Raw genomic sequence first — 22667 nt, 5'->3', positions numbered from 1 at the left:
ATGTCTCTTTAAGTCAAGAAATCATTGGTGTTGAGATTCACTCATTTTCGGATGCAAGTTTAAAGGCTTATGGAGCTTGTATCTACTTACGTGTGATATATAAATCCGAACAAGTGTCTTGTTCCCTTCTAGCATCTAAGAGTCGCGTTGCTCCGCTAAAACCCTTGACCCTTCCAAGATTGGAACTCATTAGTGCCCTATTGTGTAATAAACTCACAGCAAAGATTTATAACATTTTTAAATAAAAATTATCTCAATTAAACTCTATAAATATGTGATCGGATTTAGAAATTGTTCTCGATGGGCTTCTTTCACATTATTTTTGTTGGACCCAATTTGTAGCAAGTAAGGTTGCACAAATTTTAGATAATTCTCCTTATGCTCGCTGGAGGCACGTACGATCCAAAGAAAATCCTGCCGACATACTCTCCCGATTAATGCTACCTTCTGAAATAATAAACTCTTCTTTATGGTTTCATGGTCCTCCATTTTTAAATCAACTTCGGTTGGATTTATTGAAATACAACCCAAAGAGTTACACCTCCAAGTTGCCTGAAGAAAGGATAGTCATTCTCCATGCTCGAAATGATCAAATAGATTTTTTCACCTCACTTTCTGATAGGTTCTCCAATTTTTCAAAGTTTGTAAGAACTTTAGCCTGTATGTTTAGATTTGCTAATAATGCTAAACCGCTTTTCCGCAAGTTAACTGATACCCTTGAAGTCAGCGAACTTCAAAACGCTGAACTTAAGATTATTAAGATGCTTCAGTATTCCAACTTCTCGAGTGAGATTTCTGAGCTTAAGAAAGGTAAAACTCTATCTAATAAGTGTCTTTTACCCCTAAATCCTTTTTTAGATGAGAATGAAATGCTCTGGGTGGAAGGTCGCCTTAGAAACTCAGACTTTACCTTTGATCAAAGATACCATCTTCTCAACCCTCAAAAAATCGTGTAGTTTGTCTCATTTTCCACAGAGAATATGTCAGACTTTGTCATTCAGGTCCTTAAAATACTTTGTCACAAATTCGTCTCAAATATTGGCCTTTAAATGAACTACGAGAAGTCAAAAAAGTCACTCACCAATGTATGGTTTGTTTCAAGTTTCGTGCCAAACCGGCTACCCAAATTATGGCAGATTTACCAAAAGAACGTTTAAACTCTTCTTGAGTGTTCGCTTATGTCGGATTGGATTTTGGCGGTCCCTTTCAGATAAAGGCTTCCAACCTTCGCAAGGCTCCTTTAATAAAATCGTATATTGCTCTTTTCGTTTGCTTATCGACTCGAGCTGTTCATATTGAAGTCGTTTCCAGTCTCTCTACAGAGACGTTTCACCTCGCTTTAAAACGCTTTATTAGCCGTAGATGCCTCCCTCACACAATATTCAGTGACAACGCCACGAACTCTTGGTACTCGCAACTAGCTGTTTGAACTCTATAAGTTTTTAAAGGAAAAGGAAAGCTCCCGTTCTATTAAAGAATTTTTGGCCTCGTCTCATGTTCGCTGGAAAACTATAGTTCCTCGAACCCCTCACCATGGTGGTATTTGGGAAAGTACTATAAAGAGCGCAAAGCATCATATGCGTAGGCTCCTGAGCAATGTTAAGCTTACGTTCGAAGAATTCACTACAGTTCTCAATTAAATTGAAGCTGTGCTCAATTCCCGGCCTCTTTGCTCCCTTTCAAATGACGCCTCCGATTTTACTTATCTTACTCCTGGACACTTCTTGATTGGACAATCTCTCACCTCATTCCCTGAAAAAGATGTGATCCACATTCCCGAAAACAGATTAAATTTTTGGCGACATTTGTCCAAACTTAAACAAGTGTTTTGCAAAAAGTGGTCTATCTACTATTTGAACAGACTTCAAAATCGCCCTAAGTGGTTTCTCCCGCATAAAAACCTAGAACCCAACGATCTCGTCTTGTTGATTGAAGACAACACTCCTTCTCTTTATTAAGTATTAGCAAGAGTAATTGAGGTCTTTCCCGGAAAAGATGGGAGAGTAAGAATTGCCTCGGTCAAAACTAAAGACGGAGTCTTCAAGCGCTCTATCTCTATTACTAAATTGTGTCCTGTACCCAATGACGATTTAAATTAGTATAAGATAATAATTGTAGTGTATTTTGCCTTCCTTATGCTCTCTTGTCATAATATGATCTGTTTATTTGTGTTAAAGCCAGCGCTTCAACGGGGGCGAGTATGTTGTAAAAACAACATTTTATATTAATTTTAGTTTAGTTTCCGTTCTCACAAATATTTAATTGGATCTTATGCAACATACTTTATTTTTTGGCTGCAGAATATTTGTGTCGTAAATACCTTATAAGAGTATTGAGTTTGAACGATGTGATGTGTGTCTCAAGTTGATAGCCAAACGTGTCGGCTGTGTGCTGGACTCGGTACGCTAACGCAATCTCTTACTCTCAAGAATGCGGTGAAAAAGTGCATTTAGTTTTCTCTATAGTCGCGCGCCCCTAAAACGCCAGTATAATAATAAACAACGTGCTAAAGCGAACTCTTTAATTACTAGTAGTAATTTTGTAAATATTCTCTAGTTATTAAATGTGTAGTATCGATTGATTACGCTTTATTTTCTCTAAGTACAACCTTATCAAACCAAACACATAAGGAATCATCGCTGTGAAATTTGCTTACATATATCGAAGGAAACTCTTTAACAGTCCATGGTCCTAAAATATTTGGTACTGTACCCACTGGGGAAAGGAATTTAATGACCTTTCCCCCAACCATTGGTGGAAATAAAGCAAAGTTCCACCAATAATTTTACCCTACAATGAGGATCAAAAGTAAAGCTGTCGTGTATTAAAATTGTGACAAATCTAATCGATAAAATTTTAGAAAAACAGCATGATATGTCCATTTTCAAATCAACGAAGAGTCTACAAGTGTCAAAGGTTGAGCAAAGATCCAAGAATGCAGACTTTTGCCGCAATACGTGTAGTTGTGGTTTATTGTATATTGAAACAATGACACTTACGATTGTTGCCGCATACCCTTTGATAATATCTGCAATAGTTGTAGACGAAACGTCAAGAAGAAATAATAAATAGATCAGGAAAACGATAATGGAAATATAACAAAACAATTATTTAGTTATATTTCCATATGCGTTATTTCATATAAAAATTGTAATTAAAACTTTGTGGTATTTGTATGTATATACAAATTAAAAAGTTACAATATTGGACGTGTGAAGTCCAGTTTTAAAGTTTCAAGCTATAAAGTCTACCTTCTATCGATAGGAATTGAAGCGAGTTAAAATGTTTTTGTTAATCCTATGTTCCTTGTAACAGCAATGTAAATATTAGCAATGTAAATTAGTTTATTTCGTGTCGTACTGTAGAAGTTTCCTAAAAATGTTTCCGTGTCAAGTTACTCCGAGTTAAAAATTACATTTTATCGCATCTGGTATACTAGTTAGGTGTTTCAGTATGAAAACTATTAATAAGTTAATAATTTTGTACATCCTTGTTATAATTGTCTATTGTTTGCGTACAATTATATACGTTTTACATAAACCATATTTGCAAAAGCAATTCACCAGATGTTTTAGGTCACTTTCCATTTAGCTAAAATGGAAAATGCTTTAAATGGACCGTGTTTTAATTTATTGTGCATGTTTAGTATACTATTAATTAACTGAAATAATTCCAAAGAGTTCATAATATTTGTAAACAGTTTTGTTTATGTGTAAAACTAGTTTCTTACGGTACGAATATAATTTAATCTTTTATTTCAATAATACTCCAAGAATATTATTTTATACGGGATTAAATCACAATTGATTGTAATGAGAAGTACATTCTAAATTTATTTTGACGTTTTGATTTTCTACCCAGAAATTATTTTCAAAAAAACCTTTAATAAAAACATCAAATGCAATTTTTGTTTGCAAAGCTCCTTGAACAAGTTTAGTTTTACTTTTTACTCATAATATTTTACTATAGCGAAATTATAATACTTATAGAGAAAGACGATATGTTCATTGATCTACTACAAAAAATTGTGTGGTCAAATTTTCACAAGACTTACTAATTTTACGTTTTCCACTCCTTAGATCCAAATACATACATAACAGGTTGAAGTTGTTTCTGATGAAATACTCATAAAATAATTTATAAAAATTATGAAAGGACTCTAAAAGTTTGTTTTCAGAAATGAATTAAAAATCCGCGAACCCCTGTTTAGTTTTATTGTGCTCATGACAAAAGGGTAGGGACCATGAAATATATATATATATATATATATATATATATATATATATATATATATATATATATATATATATATAATGAAACTATAAAAACTCAAAGAGGAACTAGATAAGGCTGTATACTTTTACCGCCATTTATTTTTGCACGAGCCCTAGATGCGGCAGAAGAGATTATAAAATATGAAAATAAGAAAAAAATTTTTCAACAAGAAAGAAACAACATCTAGTATTTTGACGATATAGTATTTATTAATTATTAAAAGTGAACAAGGATAGCAAACTCTGTTAAATATACTAATGGCCAAAAAAATGCAACACTTTGTATATGGTTATGTATTTGGATCAAAAGTATTTCTTTGTAAGTCTTATCTAAAAATATAGTGGGATAAAATTTTTTTCTTGCTATCTTTTCTTTAAAGATACGAAATTTTTTTTGTTTATTTAACTTTGATCTACCCAAAAAATTTAAAATACCGCGGTCATCGGCAATTTCGTAATTTAAATGACTAGGAAAAAGAACGCATTGTAGGCAAAAAAGACGCCGGTTTTGGTTTACAAGAAATATCACGAAGAGTTAAAGCTAATCCATCAACAGTGTTAAGAGTTTGGATTAGATGGCCCAATGACAAGTCTTATCGAGTCTCGATAAGTCTTGTCATTGGACCATCTAATGTCAATGGCTCGAAGGGTCGATGTTTAGGGGGTCGATATGGGGTGCTTTATGTTTGAGAAGCAGATCACCTCTAGTTCTTATTAGCGGCACTCCGACAGCTCGATAATATATTGGTGAAGTACGGCAATAGGTTTTACATTCCTACCTACAAACCATTCTAAATGTGATCTTTCAACAGGATAAGGCCCGTGAAACCAAGGAGTTCTTTTAAAAATCTGGTAAAGAGCATTTGTAGTGGCCATCAAGATCAGCTCATTTGTCACCCATCGAACATGTGTGAGATATGGTAGGCCGAAACCTAAATCGATTGCCACGTCCTCAAGTAAACTTAGAAGAATTGTGGCATGCCATAAGAAGAATCTGGATGAGTATTTCGCATTATGGTATAAGCCACAAAATTCGATCAATGCCCCATAGAGTAACTTAGTGTATAAAAAATCAAGGAGGGGTCACTCAACAATTGTTTGACAAAAATGACGTTAAAAATTTGTTTTTAATGCTATCAAATAATAAGAATAATTATATTGTACACTTCCATAAATAAATATTTAAAAATATATTTGGCCTACTAGATGTTGTTTTTTTTTGGCCATCAGTATATATTAGTTCCAGATATGAAGAAATGGTCTTAATGTAAATGCACATACAAGATCATATTAGTGACGAACAAAATAAATAAGTTCGGAAGTTCGGTTATAGAACAACCTATATTATGGAAGTACACGTAGAACAAACAGGTCAGAGATATCTTTTTCAAATTACGACAACTTTTTACCACCCGAAACCTTGACAAGACTCTACGATATCGCACGAAAAATATTATGTATCTAATGTAATACTATATGGCATGGAAGCTTGGATGATAAATATATAGAGTGTTTGTCTATTGTATTACATAATCTCTGTCTCTTGTATCATTAAATATAAGTGTATGTGTAAGCAACAATAATTCTGCTGTTTTAATATGACTGTATTCTGTCATTTTTTAATAATTTAATGGTACAACTGTTTTGCGTTAACATATTATTTTAGTTTTATGACTCCTATTTCTCATACCGTGTATATATCAATATTGCTTTAGTATAGTGCAATATAAAACCAATATACGGAAAATTTAGATTTTCTATTTTTCTCATTACTTACCTCCGTATTATATAAACACACATTATATATATATATATATATATATATATATATATATATATATATATATATATATATATATATATTATATATATATATATACATATATATATATATATATATATATATATATATATATATATACATTTAAATATGAGAAATTATAATTTAATGCACACTTTAATGTAACTGATAGAGGGCGCCACATATGCTACATATGTGGTATAAATTTGCGCTTAACTTTTTTGCTCTTTAAGTTACCTGCATTTGGGACAAAAAATATTAAAGATACATTATTTTAACACAAAAAAGGTATACTTGTTAATAACTTCAAAACTCAACAGTTTTCGAGATAATTGCATTTTACAAATCAGCTGCATACTTCTGATTTAAGACAATTACTCCAGGCAATAGATAGGCAATAAATAGACAAAAACATTAATACTTTTGAATTTCGGTATAAAATACCAAGTTAATAGTTAAGGAAATATTAAATAAAATAAATATATAAGTGTAATATCATACCCTTATTCTTGTGAAGAGATAGCAGTTTGAATTCGTCTAAAAAGAGTTTATTATCGTTAAAATTCTACAATATAAATTATTAACAATAATAACATAACTAAAATAACTTAACAAATATACAAACCTAAAAAGAGAATCAAGAACAATGCTATTTCTTACGCCATTAAGTAATTTGACAATTGTACCATACAATTTACAATATATCAATGTCAATAAAACTTAAACAGTCATACAACCTAAAACTTTAAATAACTAAAAATAACTAAGCCCTGCTGTTTCACTTAAAATAAACATAGGTTTACTTTTACATCCCCCTACCAAAAAGGTATGATAAACCATCTAAGTATATGGTTTATCACAAGGCATCAATTTTGAAATATGGAAATAATTCATATCATTCTTTTTGTATCCAATATCTACTTCATATATAATGTATTTGAAATTTGTTTTTTTATTTGAAATGGACCTACTCTTACTTCGTCAAGTTTTTTTCTATTTAGTTTTGATTTATTTTTTACATATGCCCAATCTCCCTCTTTGAATTCATAGGATTTTCTATTTTTGTCATACAGTTTTTTATTATATTCATGATGTCGTACCGAATTTTTATAGGCTATTTCTTTATCTTTTGATACATTTGTTGTCTCACACAGTTCCTCGGGAACAATCGGATCTGCTTTTCCAAAAAGCAAATATTCTGGGCTATATCCGGTTACAGAATGATCTGTTTTATTGTATTCCTCTATACATTCTTCAGCTATTTTTGTCCATGCTCGAATTCTAGTTTCATTTTGTTTGCATCTTATTCTGTTAACTAATGTCTGATTAAGTCTTTCATTTAATCCATTCGAGAATGGACAGTCTACTGCTGTAAAAATTAATTGAATATTTAAACGTTTCATATGATTTCTAAATATTTTGGAATTAATTCCTGGATACTGATCTGTTAATAATGTTTTTATGGGGTGTTTATCTTGAATTTTGGCGATTAATTTTATGAAATCATCTGTGGTCTGATTTTTAGAAGTAACTGCAAAGGCATATCTGGTGAAGTGATCTACAAGTAAGTGGAGGTATTTTTTTGTCGAACGATTGCCACCAAATCCTTGCCACCAAATTGTGACAGAAGACCATATTTTGGACCGATTCTTGTTTTATTTTTACAGCAGATCTCGCATTTTTGACAGATATCCTTTGCTAGTGAATCTATATTCTTAATGTAGTAAAAATTTCAAATTTTGTTTGTTACTTTACCAGCACAAATATGACCATAAAATTTGTGAACTTTTGTTATTAACTCTTTTCCAAAATCTTTGGATAAAATTATTCTTTTTTCATTCTTCCTTAATTTATAAAATATATCTTGGTTCAAAATTGTTCCTCTCATTGTATCTATAACTTGTCGATTATTATTTTGGTCTTGTTTTATCTCAGTTAATGTGACTAGGTTTACTGTTCTTATGAATGTTTCTGCATTTTTCATATTTTCCAACACTGTATTTCTAGAAAGGCAGTCTGCTTCTACATTTTCTTTTCCAGGTTCATATTTAATGTCGAAGTCAAATTGTGAAAGAAAATGTGTCATATCTCCTAATTCTTCATCTGGTCTTGTACGAAGTTCTCTTCCCTCAAGGGGTTTATGATCAGTAATAACGAGAAATTTTCTTCCCATTAGCCAGTATTGCCAAAATGTTATTGCTTCTTTAATTGCCAGGCATTCTAAAAAAATAGCCTTTTTATTTTTTTGATATTTGTTCAATTTTTTTGAAAAGTATGCTACGGGTTTCATTTCTCCATCTCTTTGTTTTTGTTTCAGAACCGCACCAATTCCTAGAACACTAGCATCTGTATATATAGTTGTAGGAGCATTTGGGTTAAAAATGGCTAGTATAGGTTCAGAACAGAGGATATTCTTTGCCCTATCAAAAGCTGTTTGGCAGCTTAAAGACCAGTGGAATTTGATATCTTTTCTAAGTAAATTATGTAGTGGCTCTAATAACCTAGCTGAATCTTTTATATATTTGTGGTAAAAATTTACTTTTCCCAACAACTGTCATACTTTTTTTCTTGTGTCTGGTGCTGGAAAATCTCTGATCGATATTAAATTATCATGTAACGGACGAACTGAATTGTGTCCCACAATGTGTCCCAAATATTTAACCTCTTCTCTTGCAAAATTACATTTTAGAAGTTTGAGCCTAAATCCCTCTTCAATAATTGCTTTCATAAGTCTTTCTATATGGTCTAAGTGTTCTTCAAATGATAATGAGAATATTAAAATGTCATCTATGTAGTTTATACAAAATGAATTTAAATTATGCTTCCTGATAATATTACTTAAAATTCTTTGAAATATTGCGGGAGATGTTTTAAGCCCAAAAGGTAAGCATTTCCATTGCCAATGACCACTTTGGGTAACGAAGGCTGTCTTGTATTTATCTTTTATCCGAACTGGAATACACCAAAAAGCAGAATTTATATCTAAAGTAGTAAAGAACCTAGCATTCCTTGTTTTGGTCAAAATCTCGTCAATTAAAGGAAAAGGTTGGGGTTCAGGAATAATTAATTTGTTTAACTCACGAAAGTCAATGCACAATCTTGTTTTAGATCCTTCATCTTTTTTAAAAGCCAATGTAACAGGTGCTGCAAAAGGTGAAGATGATTCTTCTATTAAATTTGCTTTTAATAATTGTCCTATTTGAAATTCTATCTCTTTTTGGTCTTCTATCGAGCATCTATAGGGTCTTTTTGCAACAAATTTATGTTCTAAAAGTTTAATTTGAGCTTCATTATTTTGAACCTGCCCAATGTCAAATTTATGTTTTGCAAAAATATTGTCATATTTATTTAGTAATATTTCTATTTTATTTTTCTGATATGGCAATAAATGTTGTAATTTTGCTTCAAAAAGTTCTGTGGGAATTCCCTCATTAAAGTTTATGGAGTATTCTGTAATATTAATATTATAATTAAATTTTTCGATTTTTTCTTAAATTTTTCCGTATAATCTTTGATAAATCTCTAAATCAAAATCTTGTTTCATTTGAAAATTTAAAATAGAATCTAATCCGAGTAGAATATCGTACTCAAAATATTCATCATTAATTACAAAAAGATTAATATTTTTCTCAATTTTATTAATTTTCAGTTTTGCAATTAGTTTTCCTGTAAAATTTGTTCTGCCATTTATCGTTTTAAACATATTCCTATCTTCTTGAATATCTAATCCTAACTTTCTTGCCACCTTCGAATTCAGAAGAGTAACATTTGAGCCTGGGTCATAAACTCCACATAATTCTTTAATATTTAGGAATACTTTTAATTTGATCAATGGCAGCAAATCTAGTTTTTTTGTTCAGTTACTGTTTCATTTAATGTCTCCTGTATAGCAATATTATTAATATATTTAATATCATTTGATTTGTTTTCTTTTGTTACCTTTTTATCTTTTTGCTTTAAACGGCATATTGCCTCTGGATGAAACCTCCCAGGGAATCCTTTTCTATCACAATATTGACAAGTAGTTTTCTGTTCTTCTGATATTATAGTAGATTTTTGATAAAAATTTGGTTTTGTCTCCAATTTATTCTTCTTTTTTATAACTAAACTTTCCAATTTTCGTAATTCACCTACCAATTTTTCCATTGTTGTAACGTCAGCTCTATTAATATTATCTTGTATATAAATTGGCAAATCTGTTACAATTAAATCAATTAGTATATCAATGGGAAAATCATTCTTTATATTTAGCAATAAATTTTCTTTACGAAACGCATAATCAACAATACTACCACCTATATACCTAAAAGAATAAGCTTGCCTATGATTATGCCAACCTGTTTCACAAAAACTATCTAAAAAATTAATTTTCCATACCTCAAAACTGTTATCTAAGCCTAATGTTATTATTTTTGATTCAAACCATTCTTTTGCTATTCCATCAAGAAACAAACGTAGAATCAAAATCTTGTCTTCATCAGCAACCACCTCACATCGCAAACATTCTGATTCGAAGGTCTTGAGCCATGAATTCATTGGAACATTATTTCCATCAAAATTTCGAAGTACAAAATCATCTTTTATTTTTTTTTAATTTTTCTTTTCAACTTTAGGTAAATTTGTGTCATTAAATTTCTGGAGCAACTCAGCAAATGATGGAAATTGTTCAGCTGTTTCTATCTTCTCATACACTGGTAATAAGGTCTGTTGTAAGTACTCACTTTGATAAACCACATCACCATCTGAATCAAAATAAATCTCCTTCAAATTGTCTTCTAATGCTATAGTACATGTTCTAAAGGATCCTCTTGTTTTCATAGATGCTAATATATTCTTCACTTTTTTCAGATGAAATAGTTCAGAATGATCAATTTGAAGTTGTTTTTCAAAGGGGATTTCATACTAAAAACGGGACCCTGTTGGCTGCAGCCACTTAAATTTATATACATTTTTCTTACTATCACTACTGTTTGCTTCTATAGCCATGCAAATTCTCATTGATGTAAAATTCATTCTTAAATATCGTTTTATCCAAATAACGGCTTGGAAATTTATAGTTATCACTATATTTTTTTTTTATCAGCTTAAGTTCTTGATTTATAAGTGTAATATCATACCCTTATTCATGTGAAGAGATAGCAGTTTGAATTCGTCTAAAAAGAGTTTATTATCGTTAAAATTCTACAATATAAATTATTAACAATAATAACATAACTAAAATAACTTAACAAATATACAAACCTAAAAAGAGAATCAAGAACAATGCTATTTCTTACGCCATTAAGTAATTTGACAATTGTACCATACAATTTACAATATGTCAATGTCAATAAAACTTAAACAGTCATACAACCTAAAACTTTAAATAACTAAAAATAACTAAGCCCTGCTGTTTCACTTAAAATAAACATAGGTTTACTTTTAGAAATATATTAGCAGGATAATTAATAATAGGATTTGACAAAATAATAGAATAATAGGTTTTTACATCAAACATTTGCATTTTATGTTAAATTAAAATCATAATCAAAACATTATGTTTACAAACCAAATTAATAAATAGTTAAAACTAAATAATATAACTTTTTGTCAAAGTAAGTGTTCGATATGTTCACCATTTTCTTTAAATCATTTGTCAATATATTCCATAAAAGATCGTCTCATATTAAATAGCAGCATTGGTTCTCAATAAACTGCTGCAGTATTTATTACTTCCCATAATTGGTTGCGAATGTTTATGGGATTCTTATAGATACGTTGTTTTAATGCGCCCCATACAACAAAATCAAGCGGATTAAATTCTGGGCTACGTGGTGGCTATAATGTATATGGATGAATATATTCTTTTGGATACATATCCAAATCTTATGGTATATTAAGGAACTACATCTTATATCTCGCAGACGTTAAATAATTAAACTGTGATGTATCTCATTCATTAGTTACTTATATGCACACGGAATAACCTATCGATGACATTACTTATTTATATGTTTATAGTTTTTATTTGTCCTAATGAAAATGAGTAAACAATTGACGTAATGAATAATAACTATTTTTTTCGGATTTGTTATGAATTAACCAATTATATCAATATCTCACCACATTGCCAAGGAATATGACTACCACGACCAATCCAACGTTCAGAAAATTTGTATTTAAGTATGTTCTAACTGCCTTCTCTCTAGAACGTGGTGATGCACCATCTTGCATAAATCACATATTTTGGGTTTTCAGCATTTTACAATAAAGAAAAAGTAATACAACGCCATTATAGAAACTTAAGAAGTGATAGAAAAGGGAAATTGTAAACATAATGACGGCTAATGTCTGAATACGGACACGGCACCTAAAGAAGAAGATCAAGAATATTTTCTCCAATAAGACATTTAGCACCCATAGCAAAGAATTTTATGATGTTACATTATCATCTTTTCAAGATACAGGGCGTTGAAGAAAAAAAAAATTTACGCATTTTTTACGATTTTGCCGAAACTACTGACAACATTGTAATGAAATTTTATACGAATATGTTTTGGAAGCTGATACATCCCATGAATTTGTTTTTATAACTGACTCTCATAGAGGGCGCTAGTTACACGGATCGTACTAAGTATTAGTCAATATAACTTTTTTAAGAGTATAATTATTAATTAAAATTTCAAGTAAACTTAAACATCATTCAATTTTACACGAAAAAGGTACTCCTGGTAAAACTCGATACTGTGTACCGTTTTCGGAATATGTTGATTTGAAAATTATGAAGTAATATTTTCCTCCATTTTCACTTTCTGGAAATGGCCCAGCGATGTCCAAAGCTATTCGTTAAACAGGCTTCCAATATTATATTGTCTCATACGAGCTCTCCTTTTTCGGTGAGGCCCGTTACTCGTAGCACAAATAGTACATTTCTTACACCAGTCCTTTACGTCGTCGAAACTTTTCATCCAATAAAATTGTTCTTGAATTCGCTGAATGGTTTTTTTACACCGAAATGCCCTCCTGATGGACTGTCGTGTAACTGACTTCGACTATTCTGCTCTTTGGGATCACCAACTGTCTTCTCTTCTCTGAACCATCATCATTTTCCAGTACTCGTTTGAGCAAGCTATCTTCCATGATAAATGAGTCCCACTGTGCCCAATACGTCTTAACTACTGAGCATAGGTTTGATATTTCTTGCCAAGGTGGTCGACGGTTTTCCTCTTTCCATTTTCGATTTTTTTGTATAACTGGATCTCTCTCTTGTTCTTCTCTTATCTTAGTAGGCGTTCAGTCGTCGTTGACCATCGATGTTCTTAGCACTGCTGCTTCCTTGCATTCCGTTTTGTTGCAGTGGGAACACTCTGCTGGGCATGGCCTTCTCGCCTTCTGGAAAGAGAATCAGCGTTTTTGTGGCTAACTCCGACCCGGTGCTCAATCTTGAAATCATATTCTTTGAGTCTTTCAATTTCACGAAGTGATTTCATGATTATACATATATATATATATATATATATATATATAATAGATAACATGTATGAAGTATGAAAAATAGATAACAACTTATTCCCAGACCTGCAGAATACACATGTAAAATTTAATCAAAATCGGTCCTGCCGTTTCGGAGAAGAAAGGTATCACATGGCAATAAAGTGCGGTGTTCCCCACGGTCACACATCCAAGTACTAACCGCAACCGACACTGCTTGACTTTAATGATCGAACGAGAACCGGTATATTCAGTGTGGTATGGCTGTTTCCCAATCTATCAATACTGACATTTATTTGGCATATTTAAACTGCATAGAAAACGTTTCATAGATAAAAAATAAGTTTTTCAATTCTTAACATTATTTAAAACACGAAGCAAAATCAGCGGTACCCTTCACGGATTTTTTTATCAGCTACCCCTGATATACCTTTTAAAACCTTTAAATATTTGTATCTGATTTTTAAGTGAAATCAATGATGTTTTCTCCGATAGACTGGTGTATATGTTGGTGAAATTTTTAAAACATATTTTTATAAAAAATTAATCTTTAAATTTATTTATTTACTTATAAGACCGGGAGAATTGGACGAACACGTGTAAAGTTTGTTGCTGACGCCGTGCTATTCAAGCGGTGGAACATCGTATAAAAACAATTTTTTATTTTTGGCGTTTTTCTCAAAATCTGTTAACTTTACGAAAAATTCATAAAAAACAGTATCGATCAAGAATAGATCAAATTATCAAGAAAATTAAATTCGTGGTCAAAAAAGTTAAAATTGGTTGTTTAAATAACATTTTAACAAGCTGCCGGCTGAAGACTACCGCCATAATCGGCAAGGCCTTCCTTAAAGAATTATCCTAAAAAATAAAGTATACTTCTGGTTTCTAATAATGCAAATGGCGATCCGTATACAAGAGAGTTGAACATATGTTTTGGATGCAATAGAATAGTCAAAATAATTTTTTAATGAATACGTTATTATAAAGGAATAAAAGTGTTTAATGTTTTCCAAAATACCTTAACAAAGAGGGACATGCACGAACTCATCACTTTATACCTCTATTACTACTTTGTTTGGGAATAAGCTACAATATACTTTTAAGATAAGTTTGTTTTTGACATTTCGATTTCCACTCCAGAAACTTCCAAAATTCAAGCCCTTCTTATTCAATAACTCATTCAATTTGGAAATCTCTGAAAAGTTTAAAATATGTCTTTACTTTTGTGTGGATATCAAACTTGAACTTTGAATACCGATACTATAAATAGAATAGATGCATTTGAAATTTTTTTTTGTATCAAAGAATACCCAAGATCCCACGAACCAAAGAAGTTCTTCGAAGAATATGACACCAATAAACTTTATTAAATTTCAGTAAGAAACGTAAACTAGAACATCTTAGACATATAACAGGGGATCAAGATATAAGTTCCTTTGCCTAATTCTAAGTAATAAAATTAAAGAAAAGAAATGGATAGGGCACAAGAAACTCATTAAGAAATTTGTGACAGTAGAAAGGTTTAAAAGCAGACCAATTGCTACACGTAACCCAAGACCGAAGTCAATATTGTAAGGTTGGTAGTCGCCGATGTTCCTAAAAACAGGGCATCCTAAGAAAAAGAAGACCCAATCTATCAGTCTTGAAAATTGTAGAATGCAAATTAGACATCTTACCAAACTATATCAAAGTAAAACTTAAAAATCTAGGGAAGACAATAGAGCTAAATATTCGAGAAATTACGTATCAACTATAAATTCCTTAACTCCCTCCCATGATATTTGGTCTTCAATTCGTAAACTTTAAGGTACTAACTCCTTTAGAACTAAAACTAGAATTTTCCGTTTCAAACTCCCAAAACCCATCTGCAGGACCCGATGATAGACAACCAATATTCTCTACCTCTATCCAACCCTCTATCATGGTATTTAGAAACAAATACCCCTTACCCCTTTTCACAAAGGTTTTCGCAACGGAAAATCTACATTTAATAATCCCATTTCACTGCAGACCGTAAGCAATAAAGCCTTTGCAAAAAATCAGAAGTAAATAGTAATAGAAGGATAAAAACATGGCCAGTCGTTTCTTGTCTATACTCACCAATACATTTTTATTAAGACAAACTAGACTAGGTCAATGTCAGGAGGTATTAACAAATGGGGTAAAACAGAGGTTTGGATTTTAATTATATAATGTTTGTAGATACACATATACTTAACCATATATGAGCTAAATATCTACAGTGCACAGATTCTAAATGTGCCGGTGGGAGATGGCTTCTATGCGCTGTATTATAGTCGATGTATGAGAGAAAGTTTTCAAAATAATGAAATAACAATTAATACTATAAAATTTGTTATTTTATTACTTCGAAAACTTTTTCTCTCATACACCAACTATAATACAACGCATAGAAGCCATCTCCCACCGGCATATTTAGAATCTGTGCACTGTACTTTTGCTTCTAAAACAAACTTGATTAAAATGTTGTATATTTCTTTCTCTTGTTGTGCTAATAAAGTAGGGATGTTGGTTGGTAGACCCACAAAATTTTTCAGTTCTTGGTACAGCATATCTGTATGTGCAGTATATATTTTTGACACTCTAAGAAAATGTGATTTATTTCGGCTAAAGGTTTTTCTGGACAGTGAGGATAACACGAAGAATCCAAGATACCAATCCGAAACAATTGATTGATGATTGATTGATTTAATTGATGACTTACATATATTATAATCCCACGAATTGATGTTAGGAATGTTTGTCGGTAAAACCAGATTAATTTTAAAATAGAGACTCTCTGATGTAGTTGATAATTTTCTGTACTGACCTTCCCATCTAACCCTAACATTAGCCTTATATAAATTAATAAGATCTGATGAGTTGCACATGTTTACTCTCAATTCTGAGTCAAGTTCTTTTTTAGCTGCAAGATCAACTGCTTCATTCCCAGTTATTCCTGAATGACCTCTAACCCAGACTAATGTAACTCGTACACCATACTCCTGCAGTTTATATATACTATTTATATACTCCTACAGTTTATATACAGTGATGAGCGTCTTACCACCCGGCAAAATAGCGGAAAGGATAAAAGACAGATTAAGGTGTGAGATAGTACGAGATAAAGCTAATTTTTAGACGTGGCTATTTTACTTCAGTCATAATTATACGGATGGTCTCGAAAATATTTTATTTTAACAATTTTTGATCTTAGAATAAATGATTGAATAAATTAAGATATATTATATTAAAAAACATTAATTAGTAGCGATTTTAAATTATAAATCTTTAAGTTTATTTAATAATAAAAATAACTCAACTGAAATATTTGACTAAACTAAAGGTAAGTATGTTCTGTCCGAAAACAATTATTGTATGTGGAATTGGTGTAATAGTTAGAGACGTGGTCTATTGACAAGAAGATTGGGGTTCAATTCACATCAAGGATACAATTTTTGTTTTACTCAATCAAAAAATAATAGAAAATATGATACATATTAGGTAACAAGTTTTCGAAAAACTCATTATTTACAATTTATTGTTATTCCAATGTTATAAAATAGAAATACAAAATAATCCAAATTCAATTCCAGTTTTACAGTCTTTAGTTGTGAATGCAAAATAATCCGGTGAATCTCAGTGTTAATATCAATTCCTCTGTACAGGTAGATTTACAGTTCTCTGTCCTCTGTACAGTTTATTTTTGTAGAATTTTCACTTATTTAAACATTCTTTAAACGTTCTTTTAATTTTGAAGAATTTTTACTTTATTTTCGAAGTACAACGATACTGTTTTTTCAATAAGATATTTATGTTTAACTTTAAACACTTCTAATAAATGTTAAGTGATTCAAAGCAAAACGATCTCTGCATAATTTCAAATTATTAAAAAAAAAGAAAACCACAATGTGGGTTTTGAACTCTAATCGTCTGCGACGTCTGTGTCGCAGTGCCGAATTCTTACCACTAAGCCACAAAGGATTCATAATTATTCTGTGACAAAAGTGTATAAAACTCCTCAAATCATAGTAGAAATTATTCTTGGTTAATAATTTAAAACTTTAGATTAAATAATCACTATTAATTAAATTATTTTATTCACATTTTTGCTTTATTGTGGTCAATCAGTTTTTACTTTATGCCAAATTAAAAATGAAAATACGTCACACAAACTACGTTACACATAATAATTATGACCAAGGTGATTTAGCTTGAAGCTAACGTCTAAAGGTGTGAGACTATCGATAGTGGTAATGTAATGTAATGTAACTTATAGGTTTCTACCGATTATTTCCCACCTCTATGAGTTTCATCTCTTTTTATTTCACAAGGTAACTGTGTTTTCTATCTCTTACGTTAAAAAGCCGGATGGTACGACACTCATCACTGTATATACTATATGGCATTATATGTTAAAAAGTATATATGTACCTATAGAAGAAAGAATACATGTTAACAAACTAAAAATAAAGTGAATTACCCAAACAAGGCGAACTTAAAAAATGAATATCAAATAAGTTGTGTGGTACTGATGCTTAACAAGATAAAAGAGCAAGAGCGATTTAAAAAAGTGACAAATTCCTGGCCGAAAAATATGAATAAATTAATGCTGATAATGTCTATTTAGCGTATTGTTGAAATATAAAATTTAAAAGTATTAAGATAACTCAAGATGAAGATATGCTATACATACAATAAAATTTGACTAATAGCTCATGAAAGTAAATTATGATATCTGGTAATGAAATCGATGATACGACACTACAATATAAATATCACAGAAAAAACAGAGATAATAGTATCAGTATTACAATGAATATGTAATATCGCGATAGAAAATAAATCAAATAATGGGGGTAAACAATCTAAAAATACATATATCTAATAGTTATAAACTATTGTTTACGGAAAAAGAAAAAATGCCAGTGATTGTAATATTATTAGGGAAAATAAAAGTAATTTAATAGATGGTAATAAAATACACAAAAAAATATGTAATTTATAGGTTCATGACATGCAAAGATAGAAGAGGTATCTTTCCTCTTCTAAACTATGTACTAGGAGATTTACTTTAATAATAAAAATGGTTGTATTTAAACGGCCTAAGAACCGTTTGAAAGTTCAGTAAGTAATCAACAGTTGGAAATTGATATTTTAATTAATTCCCGCGCTAACTGATTTAAAATTTATTTCGCATCTGTTGAATTATTTGTTAATTACTGCAGGCCATAATATATGTGCATACAAATAAGCAACTTGGTCAGTGGCAGGACGTTACGCTCTCTGATTTTAGAACGCGATAAAAATGATCTTTGTTATTTTAATTTTTCATTGTCTCTTTTCCCCACTCGTACATACATGTAAAACTGCTACCCTTTTGTAATTACGGGATAAAATTACATATCACCGCTTATTTTTGGGAAATACTATTTACATAATGTGGTCGTAAAATATTTAGAATTCTTTTCTCATACTTCATAACGAATTTGAATTTTTGTTATTTCTAAACAATGTTATTGCATATTTTTCACATTATTTGGTGGGGAATCATTTTTGAAATGTTGATAGAATAGTATCAGTATTTGCGGAACGGTTATTTATTCAAATGTTTGTTTATAATAGGGCATATACAAATTAAATAAAAAAATCTATCTTAAAGAAAAATGAAACGTACACTAAGAAACTAAAAAGTTATCCGTTTTATTACATTATTATTTTATTACGGTATTGTAACAAAACAGCTAATTTCGACGTACTCCATATAACGGTTGCATTTCTCTGAACAATGACATGTGTTCGAGAACCTTCGAGATAGCGAGCAAGGTATGGCGAAATAAGTATTGGTAACAAATACACGCAGTAAAGAATAGAGGTGGACTATTCCAGATGGTTCTAGTATTAGTATTTCTGTATAAAAGAGGCGCTATTCCAAGTTTAGGTTATTTAATAAGATATTATCGTCTTGTAAGCTTCAAAAAAAGAAAAATTTAAATAAATCAGAACCGATTGTTTTATTTAAATACTTTACAGTGATGTCACGGTATAGGGTATTTTATTATTAAAAAATAAATCAAGCAGTGACCTTTGAAAAGACTTTTAAAAGGTATTGTTCGTTGGGAACATCCGCGTAGTTTTGATCCTCGGTAGTGATTTTTGTATTAAAGACATTTGAAAACTACGTGTATACCTGAACAAAGATGCTGCTGGTAGAACTTTGAGTAAAGTAGTTACGTGAACAACTACAACAATATTGATCAATATGAAAGTGCTACCACCAGTTTATGCAGTAGTTTTAGATCCTCCAGTAAAAGAATAATCACCGAGAGCCAAACCATACAACATGTTAGATTCAAATTGCCACCATTTGATGGGAAGTCTTCTTGGTCCCTATGCCTTAAAAGGTATTGATCAATACAGCCAATTACTGGACTGAACAACAAAAGGCTGTTTTTCTAACTGCTGATTTACGAGATGATGCTGCGGATATTGGAAGATCGATTTCTTAGGGTAAGAAAAATAATACCAAACCTTATTCATTCGGCTAGACAAACGTTATAAAGATGCCCATCTACAACAATTTTACAGTAGAATTCAACGAGTTAAACAGTAGAATTCAACGAGCAAGTGAAAATTTGCAATAATTTGAAGCAGATGTTACTCGTCTAGTGCGGCTTATCCAGAGGCACCTAAAACGTTTTGAAAGAAACTGATGTAGATACCTTCGTCAATGGGTTAAAAGAAAGTGAGTTATAGAAATCTTTACGACTAGCAAGACCGAAAGTTCTAAATGAAGCGCTCGGTATTGCCCTGGAACACGAAACAAGTAGTCAAAGTTCAGGGGGCGGTCGAGTAAAAACCATTGAAGAAGACAACAGACAAAACGATGAATATCTGTAGAAAATGGTACAAACAATAGTTTGTAACACAATACCGAAGAGAAGAGGTCAGATGTTAGAGTTGTGGCTAAGTAGGCCACATTAGCCGTAATTGCAAGAAAATAATACAACAATCGAAAGCCTAGAATGGTTCGATAGCAAGAGGCAACTGCCGACCTCGAGAAACAAAGCCCCCATAGTAACATTAAGTTCTCCAATGGAATTTATAGCTTGTACATTAGGGGTCATACCAATAATAAATATAGATTGTTGTGGGTAGATATAGGTGCAACAAGAACTATTGCACGTACGGAAATAGTACGAGGACATCTTAAATTATCGCCTGTAATAGTAAGGCTTAGAATAAGCTCGGAACTGGTGAGGTAATTATTACATATGGAGAGACTAATATGTCAGTATCCATTGACCAGGCCATAGTGAAATACAGAGTATTAATTGCCTAGATCTCTGTCTAGTTCACTCCATTCATATTGAGAATGAATTTACTACGAAAAGTTGGGGCTATATTGAATGTCAAAAATGGAGTTCTCGAGATAAATGGTGAACAGTTGTCGTTTCATGCAGACAAAAAAGATGTTATCAGCTTACTAACTGCTTAACGTAACAATACCTGGTAATAGTGGGAACATTCTGATGACTAGACTTATTGCTCATTGCCGGGAAGTATAACGATGTTGAAAGATGTGAACAATGCCTAGTTCCTAATGGCAAAAGCTTTGGTGAAAGTTCGAGATGTTGTCCTTATTATAAATTTAAAGAAATCTGCCATCAAGTTAAGTAGAAGAACTTTGATTAGACAGTGTGTTCCCTTGGCTTCGATTTGGTCTTTCAGTACCAATGAGAAATCCTTGAAATCTAAGTATTCAAAGGGGCCTGTGGAGATGGTGATTCAAACATGCCAAGATCTTGATGATAACCAAATAGGCCATGCTGATAAAATTTCAAGATGTTAATAATAATTAATGTAATTATTACATTAACATATTATTAAGCATAATAACATATACAATTAGTATCTGAGACACTTAGGCAAACAGACAATAATCTAGATGACTTCCATTTGCGAAAATAGATGAAGCCGAAGACATCATAATAGATATGAATAAACAAGGGGTAATTGAACCATCAAATAGTCCATGGAGATTACCGGTAGTTCTAGTAAAAAAGAAAGACGGTTCAGTGCGTTTTTGTATTGACTACCGCCAGTTTAATGCGATAACTAAAAAGATAAATATTTTTGGCCCAAATAAATAACACATTGGATACTCTCCCCGATTCTCTTTGGTTCTTCACACTCAATCTAAAAAGTGGATATGGGCAAATAGAAATTGAGACAGATGATCGAGAGAAAATCTGTCATATTAGAAAGATTAATTGAAGTAGTTTTAAGAGGCCTAACATGGAAAACATGCCTGGTTTATTTGCATGATGTAATTGTGGTTGGAAGATCCTTCGATGGACATGCTTACAATCTGCGAGAAGTCTTTCAACGATTGCGAGCTGCGAATTAAGTCCGAAGAAATGTCACATCTTTCGACGACTGGAAGTGAAGTATTTGGGATATATTGTATCGAGTAATGCTTTGCTTCATATGACGAACCAACGCACCGTCATTAATGGTCAATGGGAACCTTAATAGCTACAAGACGCTCAAGCAGATAATCCATATATAAAAAGAGTATTGGATTGGATAGCCTAAGGTGAAAGACCTTCTTGGCAAAACATGAGTGTATGTAGTCCAGAAGTTAAGTCCTACTGGAGCCAATGATATTGCCTGGTACTAAAAGATAATCTTCTATTGAAAAGATGATGTTAGTAGTCCTGTGAAAAGAGTAGCAATTGATATTGCAGGTCCATTTCCAGAAACAGATGATGAAAATAAACAATATCCTGGTAGCCATGGATTACTTTACGTGATAGACTGAGGTCTATGCGATACCAAATCAAGAAGCTGCTATCGTTGCAGAGGTACTTGTTAAAGAATTTTTTAACCGATTTGGTGTTCCCTTGGAGATCTACTTTAACCTAGCGAAAATTTTGAGTTAATCCTCTCCCAAAACGTTTCTAAATTAATATGTGGCAATAAGACCAAAACGATGCCCCTATATCCTCAATCAGATGAAATGGTCTAATGAAACACATGTCTAAAGTTGTATTCAAACATCAAAGAGATTAAGAGCAGCAAATTCATTTATTTCTAATGGCCTACCCCACGGCCGT

This window comes from Diabrotica undecimpunctata, chromosome 6 (genome assembly GCF_040954645.1).
Source record: "Diabrotica undecimpunctata isolate CICGRU chromosome 6, icDiaUnde3, whole genome shotgun sequence".
NCBI classification, from domain to species: domain Eukaryota; kingdom Metazoa; phylum Arthropoda; class Insecta; order Coleoptera; family Chrysomelidae; genus Diabrotica; species Diabrotica undecimpunctata.
Note: the sequence above shows the minus strand (reverse complement) of the source record.